This window comes from Bubalus kerabau, chromosome 7 (assembly GCF_029407905.1).
Source record: "Bubalus kerabau isolate K-KA32 ecotype Philippines breed swamp buffalo chromosome 7, PCC_UOA_SB_1v2, whole genome shotgun sequence".
Classification (NCBI taxonomy): Eukaryota; Metazoa; Chordata; class Mammalia; order Artiodactyla; family Bovidae; genus Bubalus; species Bubalus kerabau.
The window spans coordinates 36,095,213-36,102,260 of NC_073630.1; the positions used below are offsets into that span (position 1 = coordinate 36,095,213).

The following is a 7,048-nucleotide window of genomic DNA, read 5'->3' on the forward strand; positions in this document are numbered from 1 at the left end:
ATATTCTCCTATCATGATTTAGCCAGACAACAAATAGTATGAAGAATGATGTGTTATTGATCTCCCAAATTTATAAAATTGTCTTTACTAAGATTTTATATATTATAAAAACTATCCCTCATAAATTGGTATCTTTGACACACTGAATAAATTAGCTCTAAGTTTAAATGCTTAACAACTGTTCTAGATATTACAAAATCAGTAGTTTTTAACTGTCAGCTCATTTTTTTTTCTCTGAGTTTGTGTACCTAACACAGTCTTAAACAGAATTTATAATTCACAGTCTGCAGAAATTGATAAATGTATCTATGAAGTTTTGTGGAGAATTTATGCTATTTGAAACAGCTGAATGCAAACTGGGTTGATGAAGCTCTCCAGCTGTCAGTAGTTTGCTGAGGAGTGTCATGCTGCCTACAAATGTGTCAATGTTTTATTAAATATTTTTCCAAAATGCACACTTTAAATCTATTTTCAATTTTTTTAAATCTAAATAACAATTAAGCACTACAAAAGCACTCCTTAAAATTAGTAGATTATATGAAGTTAGCTGCCTATACCTGTTCCATGAATAAGATTAAAATGCCAAGACTATATAATCATGTAGAAATGAAATGTTCTACTAAGTGTTTTATTTTTATGCTTAGACCTAAAGTGTAAAAACCTTTGGGAATTATTTATACCAAGTCTATAATTGTTCCAATCACTTCACAATTTTTCATTAATATAAAATGATAATCATATGTACTCACTGCTCTCAAATGGCAACTTGCAAGGATCCAGTTTTTTGACTGTCATACTGAATATATATTGGGATCCACAGACTTCCATTCTTACTTTTGTTTCATGTCAGATTCCCTCTCTTTCAGTTAATCATGCAGTGATTCACACACTGCATTTTCTCATATTTTTACTGTACTGTTAACAGACAAACCCCCACTTCCTGTTGAGATATTTGTTAAATTACTGCCAAATTTTGATGCCATGGAATACAATATTCAAACTTACATTTCTTTTTGTCTTCTAAAAGTTTCCCTGTGTTGGTATGATTTGTCAGTACATGATAGGTTTTAAATTAATTTTTGCTTATCTGCCTGACTCCAGTACAATGATGACATTTTCTAGAGCAATAAACAAGTCTAACATAATGAGCTATTAAATAAAATCTGTCTTTTCGGAGCAGAGTAAAATCTGGTTCCTATTTTATTTGAAAAGAATAACTTAATCATACAGCTGAGTATGTATATTATGTAATATACTTTTCCAAAAGATTCTAACACATTTCTTATATATCTTTTGGAATGTGCATTATGTTCTGAATTAAAACAACACCAGAATGGTAGATCTTGGTTTATTTACTCCTGTTTCCACATCACAGTGTCCTTGAGCACAACAAAACTATAAAAAATACTACCACACTACCATGGAAAAATAGTGAGATTATGCAATAAACTTTAACAGTTAAAATGATGAAGGGTTTGAATGTTAACTCATTGGATGTACATAAGCATTATTACACTGGATGTAGAAATAGTAAGATTTTGGCCTTAACTACTTTCCCCCCTCCGTTAAGATAAATATTTTGATGAAGAAATTGAACCTGAAAAAGACTCTATCAGCCTTTATTAAATGATCAATATAGTATCCTTTTTTAAACCTTCTTTCTCGCCTCCTCTTTTCTCTTAATGCGCCAACCATACTTTTATCATCCATCCAGATTCTGCGGTACTTAGGCTCTCACCAGGTTATAGCTGGAGAAAATGAGGATACTACTCGGCACATAGAAAGGTGTCATCCAAGAGCATAAGATGTTGCTCGTCTGGGTAGGTTGAAGGACTCTTTCTTAATCAGGGCTCTGTTTCAACCTACCCAGACCAACAACACCTTATGCTCTTGGATGACACCTTTCTACAGGCAGAGCCCTGGTTAAGAAAGAGTCTTCTTCATTCTCTGCATGTTTGGAAAATAATTAAATTTCTAAGATATTTTGAAAGATACATTCTTCTTTTTAACTTGAAGGAAAGAGCAGTAAGGGTTGGTGACAACCTTTTATTTGAATGAACTACATCAATGATTCACTACTAGAGACACCTGAATCTAAGGAACAAAGGGGAGGATCATAAAACCAGGCAATGAATAAGACTAAACAGTGCACCATGCCTGGTGACATAGAGAAAACTTTTAGTCACTTAGAAAAATATAAAAACTTGGGCCTAGTGCTTGCTTTGGCAGCACATATACTAAAATTGGAACGACACAGAGAAGATTAGCATGGCCCCTGCGCAAGGATGACACACAAATTCGTGAAGCATTCCATATATTTTCATTTCGATATTTGGCAAAACCAATACAATATTGTAAAGTTTAAAAAGAAAATAAAATTTAAAAAAAAAAGAAAAGAAAACTTGGGCCTATAAATAATGCTGACATTTGAAAGGAAATATATTAAAAACAATTAGAATAGCAAGGAGAGATAAGAAAGACTTCCTCAGTGATCAATGCAAAGAAATACAGAAAAGCAACAGAATGGGAAAGACTAAAGATCTCTTCAAGAAAATTAAAGATACAAAGGGAATATTTCATGCAAAGATGGGCACAATAGAGGACAGAAATGGTATGGACCAAACAGAAGCCGAAGATATTAACAAGAGGTGGCAAGAATACACAGAAGAACTGTACAAAAAAGATCTTCACAACCCAGATAATCACGATGGTGTGATCACTGACCTAGAGCCAGACATCCTGGAATGTGAAGTCAAGTGGGCCTTAGAAAGCACCAATACGAACAAAGCTAGAGGAGGTGATGGAATTCCAGCTGAGCTATTTCAAATCCTGAAAGATGATGCTGTGAAAGTGCTGCACTCAATATGCCAGCAAATTAGGAAAACTCAGCAGTGGCCACAGGACTGGAAAAGGTCAGTTTTCATTCAAATCCCTAAGAAGGGCAATGTCAAAAAATGTTCAAGCTACCACAAAATTGCACTCATCTCACATGCTAGCAAATAATGTTCAAAATTCTCCAAGCCAAGCTTCAACAGTATATGGACTATGAACTTCCAGATGTTCAAGCTGAATTTAGAAAAGGCAGGGGAACCAGAGATCTAATTGACAACTTCCGTTGAATCATGGAAAATGCAAGAGATTTCCAGAAAAACATCTACTTCTGCTTTATTGACTACACCAAAGCCTGTGACTGTGTGGATCACAACAAACTGTGGAACATTCCTAAAGAGATGGGAATACTAGACCACCTGATCTGCCTCCTGAGAAATCAGTGTGCAGGTCAAGAAGCAACAGTTAGAACCAGACATGGAATAATGGGCTGGTTCCAAATCGGGAAAGGTGTATGTCAAGGCTGTATATTGTCACCTTGTTTATTTAACTTATATGCAGAGTACATCATATGAAATGCCTGGCTGGATGACGCACAAGCTGGAATCAAGATTGCAGGGAGAAATATCAATAACCTCAGATATGCAGATGACACCATCCTATGGAAGAAAGAGAAGAAGAACTAAAGAATCTTGATGAAAGTGAAAAAGGAGAGCAAAAACGTTGGCTTAAAATGCAACATTCAAAAAACTGGAATCATGGAATCCATTTGTGTCACTTCATGGCAAATAGATGGGAAAACAATGGAAACAGTGACAGACTTTATTTTCTTGGGCTCCAAAATCACCGCAAATGGTGACTGCAGCCATGAAACTGCCGGGGAAGTGTGTAATTTCCTCAGTTCTGTCTTGCTGCAGCAAAAATTTGAAGTGACAGACGGACCAGTGTTATAGCTCAGTTTTATTGGCAAGCGTATGAAAATACATCCTGGAGGTGGGAGGGCAGGCTGACCCAAAAGACGTGAAGAGAAGAGAAGCCCCCAGCTCAATTTTGGCTCCTCTTCTTATATGTTTTTTCTTCTCCCCTTGAGCCTGTCCCATGTAAACTGGGCCAAAAGGAATCGGACCTTCCTTTGTTCTATTTTTGAGGGCTTTTCCCTTCTTTCTCTTTTAGCCACCACCATTTTGGACTCTTTTTTCTTATTCTAAGTACCTAACATTCCCCCCTCAAGAAAGGGGAGACCCATTTCTTTGGGAATAGGGGCATCAAGGTCTCTCTGGCTACTTCCTGCTGAGCTGGGCCAGCGAGGGGCACTGAGCCTCCCCTTCTTGCTAGTCTTAAGCCTCAGAGTCCGTATAGCAGTGTCCGTCCAAGGATGAGTGATATTCTCTATGGTCGGCTGTAGTTGTATATATCCTTGTTAAACTGGCACTGCATGTTGTAGCCTGTTGACCTGGGCAGAGACAAAATGGGCTAGACAATTGATAATACATGGAGAAATCATAAGCAGCATCAATAGGGTAATAACAGGGATTAGTAGGGGCATTAGCCAACACCAAATCCCCCTTCACCAGGAGAAGAGAGAAACTGTGTAGCCACCCCAAGATCTCTCCAGCTCATTCTTTGAGATATTGTTGGATCTGAATATTTTTTGGAGGTATTTACTGGGAAATGACATGTCTCATTCGAGATGGCTCAAGTCCCTCCTTGTTCAGAGATCAGGAGATCTATCTCCTGTCTATTTTGGAGTATAACCCCTGCCAAGCAGTGTTGGCTCTTTAGAACTATCCTGAGAAATCTTATCCCCAGAAACTTAATCTTAGGGGTGTTCATTAGAATGACACTCATTTGTGGTCCTGAATAGGTATGTGAGATCTCCCAGGGTCTCACAATGTACTGAGTGTCCTCTTCTGTTTTACTTAGTGCCTTGACCTGTGAGTAGTGAATCCAGGAGTCATGCCCTGGTACCTTGACTGCTGTGGGGTTAGAAAGTATTATAGGGTAAGGGCCCTTCCATGTGGGCTGGAGTTGAACCGTTGGGGACCCATGTTTCCAGACTCTAATTAGGACTTGAGTTCCTGGAACATATAGTGGTGACTCTTTAGAATCTTTTGGGTCCTGGTTGACACCCCACAAGTGTATATCTTGTTGGAATTACCCAATGTCCATGGTATAATATCGGAAGTTCTGAGCCTCCAGATCTAGAAAGAGGTCATTGACATAAACAAACTGTCTCCCATATAGCGTCTCATAAGGACTAAGACCAACCTGTTCCTTAGGGGCAATATAGGAGTGGAGGAGAGCTGGGTTGTTTTTTATTGCTGCTTTTAAGAATTTGTTGGCTCTTTCTACTTTTCCTAAGACTGAAGCCTCCAGGCACAATGCACATAATAAGCAGTGCCCAATGCTTTAGAGATCCTTTGGGTGACCTTAGAGGTAAATGATGTCCCATTGCCAATTTGTAATAACCTGGGCAGACCAAATCTTGGTATGATTTCATGGAGCAGTTTTTATTTTACCACTTCCTCAGCCTTCTCCTGTATAATGTCATGAACCTCCATCCATAGTTTTTCAGGCACTCTGACTATCAGATCTAATTACTTGAAACTATTTGTCACTTTCACTGTATAATCGTAAGGGATTTGATTTAGATCATACCTGAATGGTCTAGTGGTTTTTCCTACTTTCTTCAATTTAAGTCTGAATTTGGCAATAAGGAGTTCACAATCTGAGCCACAGTCAACTCCTGATCTTGTTTTTTGCTGACTATATAGAGCTTCCCCATCTTTGGCTGCAAAGAATATAATCAGTCTGATTTCAGGATTGACCATCTGGTGATGTCCATGTGTAGAGTCTTCTTTTGTGTTGTTGGAACCGGGTGTTTGCTATGTCTAGTGTGTTCACTTGTCAAAACCTTATTAGCTTTTGCCCTGGTTCACTCTGTGCTCCAAGGCCAAATTTGCCTGTTACTGCAGGTATCTATTGACTTCCTACTTTGCATTCCAGTCCTCTATAATGAAAAAAACATCTTTTGGGGGTGTTAGTTCTAGAAGGACTTGTGGGTCTCCAGAGAACCATTCAAGCATTCAAATAGATTTGAGGGATTAGATCTGATAGAGTGCCCAAAGAACTATGGAAGTTAATGACATTGTACAGGAGGCAGTGATCAAGACCATTCCCAAGAAATAGAAATACAAGAAGGCAAAATGGCTGTCTGAGGAGGCCTTACAAATATCTGAGAAAAGAAGAGACATGAAAGGCAAAGGAGAAAAGGAAAGATATACCCATTTGAGTGCAGAGTTCCAAAGAATAGCAAGGAGCAATAAGAAAGCATGCCTCAGTGATCAATGCAAACAAATAGAGGAAAACAATAGAATGGGAAAGACTAGAGATCTCTTCAAGAAAATTAGAGATACCAAGGGAATATTTCAGGAAAAGATGGGCTCAATAAAGTACAGAAATGGTATGGACCTAACAGAAGCAGAAGCTATGAAGAAGAGGAGGCAAGAATACACAGAAGAATTGTACAAAAAAGATCTTCACAGCCCAGATAATCACGATGGTGTGATCACTCACATAGAGCCAGACATCCTGGAATGTGAACTCAAGTGGGCCTTAGGAAGCATCACTACAAACAAAGCTAGTGGAGGTGATGGAATTCCAGTTGAGCTCTTTCAAATCCTAAAAGATGATGCTTTGAAAGTGCTGCACTCAATATACCAGCAAATTTGGAAAACTCAGCAGTGGCCACAGGACTGGGAAAGGTCAGTTTTCATTCCAATCCCAAAGAAACGCAGTGCCAAAGAATGATCAAACTACTGGTCAGTTGCACTCTTCTCACACGTTAGCAACGTAATGCTCAAAATTCTCCAAGCCAGGCTTCAGCAATATGTGAACTGTGAACTTCCAGATGTTCAAGTTGGATTTAGAAAGGGCAGAGGAACCAGAGATCAAATAATCAACATCTGTTAGATCATTGTGAAAGCAAGAGAGTTCCAGAAAAGCATCTACTTCTGCTTTATTGACTATGCCAAAGTTTTTGACTGTCTGGATCACAACAAACAGTCGAACAGTCCTAAAGAAATGGGAATACAAGACCACCTGACCTGTCTCCTGAGAAATCTGTATACAGGTCAAGAAGCAACAGTTAGAACTGGGCCTGAAACAACAGACTGGTTCCAAATTGGGAAAAGAGTACATCATGGCTGTATACTGTCAC

The 7,048-nt window shown here is 38.5% G+C and overlaps 1 non-coding gene across 1 annotated transcript; it reads left to right on the forward strand.

The window, feature by feature from the left end:
• Nucleotides 1-2,213: 2,213 nt before the first annotated feature.
• Nucleotides 2,214-2,320, forward strand: LOC129658235 (U6 spliceosomal RNA). Its single transcript, XR_008717329.1, has one exon. It is a non-coding gene; the product is annotated as a U6 spliceosomal RNA (small nuclear RNA).
• The last annotated feature ends 4,728 nt before the right edge of the window (nucleotides 2,321-7,048 follow it).